The sequence below is a fragment of the Myotis davidii genome, unplaced genomic scaffold, assembly GCF_000327345.1.
Source record: "Myotis davidii unplaced genomic scaffold, ASM32734v1 scaffold1204, whole genome shotgun sequence".
Taxonomy (NCBI): Eukaryota; Metazoa; Chordata; class Mammalia; order Chiroptera; family Vespertilionidae; genus Myotis; species Myotis davidii.
The window spans coordinates 69,463-71,024 of NW_006294755.1; positions in this window are offsets into that span (position 1 = coordinate 69,463).

Consider the following 1,562-nt stretch of genomic DNA (forward strand, 5'->3'; position numbering starts at 1 on the left):
TGTCCACCTGCCAGCGGGGGAGGGGAGTGGCGCCGCGGGTCAGAGGTCGCCGGGCCTCCGGCCTTCGTCATTCATAAGGCCCGGCGAAGGCTAGCTGCCGCAGGCCCGGGGGTGGGGCTGGGGCTCCTGGAGGAGGCTGGTCCTGGGGAGCAAGGGGCGATTGGGAGGGAGCCCTGTGTCCGTCCCGTTGCCGAGCGCCCATACTGGGCTCGTGCCACTCGTTAAATACATTACTTCTCAACAAGCCCTGTCACGCAGGTAGTATTATCACTCCCATTTTACAGATGAGGTAGCCGGGGCAGCGACAGCCTGAGGATTTTGTCTGGGCAACGCAGAGGGAATCTGCCTTCCAGGAATTAGCAAGATGCCCTTTTCATACGTTTCCCGTCAGTGTTTTCCACTGCCACACCACTGACATTTGGGGCCTGATCATTCTTTGCTGGGAGGATTGTCTTGTACAGTATAGCAAACCCCCAACCCCGTTTAGCTGCATTCCCAGTTTCTCTACCCACTGGATGCCTGTAGAACCTCTTTATCCTCCACCAGATGTGACAATCAAACCCATCTCAACATTGCTAAATGTGCCCCGGTGGGGCAAAATTGCCCCCAGTTGAGAGCCACTAAAGCAGGGGAAAGCCCAAAAAGGAGGCGGACAGAGGGGCAGGGGACTGGAGGGGTTTAGGAGGTCCTAAGTCTACCAACCAGCCAACTCACTGCTCTGCCTATAAGTTTGTACAACCTGCACTCTACCCAGCTGCTGTCTACACCCATGTTCCTAGCTCAACTACAGTCTCAGGAGGGGAAGAGTTGGGCTTTTATGTGAATTATGGGGAAATGGCTCACCAGCCAAACCACTCCAGCTCTGGCTGTGGGTTTACAAAGAAAGGTTAAGAAAAAGTTAATAAAAGTGTTGCTGTGTCCTTGGAGTACAATGTTAACTTCTTCTTGTGGGTCAAGGTCAACGTCTGAAAAAACACACCACTGGTTATGCTCTACAACAGCTGCATTGCTTAAGCTTCAACAAATAAAAACCCCTTTCCAAATCTCAGTCTGGATTACAAATATACAACCAATTAGGATTAGAGCAAGGAGATAAGAGGCAGTCAACTCACTGGCCAGGGCAAGAGGACCCCCACCCTATGTTCCAAGGAAAGATGGACAAAGCTGCCTCAGTTCATCTAAGACAAAAGCAGAAACAATCAGTCTAGAGGAAATGCATTTTTAGATCAACCAAACATATTTAATACAAAAACCTTTTAATATACAAACTGTAATCAACAGCATCCACATAGCAGCAAAGGGATGGGGAACATGGCTAAGGAAGGTGGTTTTCAGGGTCCCTACTGTTTCCCATGCCTGCAATCACTCCATAGCCTGTGAGAGCATAAGGTCTTAGCAGAGGGCAAAGGCAGCCAGAGGTCCTGATGCCAAAACAAAGCCTGGTCAGCGGCTGCTCCAACAGTGGCAGCCTCCAGGGAAATCCAGATCCAGTTAGGAGGTAACAAGAAGGTGGTTGTGACTGAGAGGATAATCAACCATTATTCCTCAGCATCCAGGTGAAA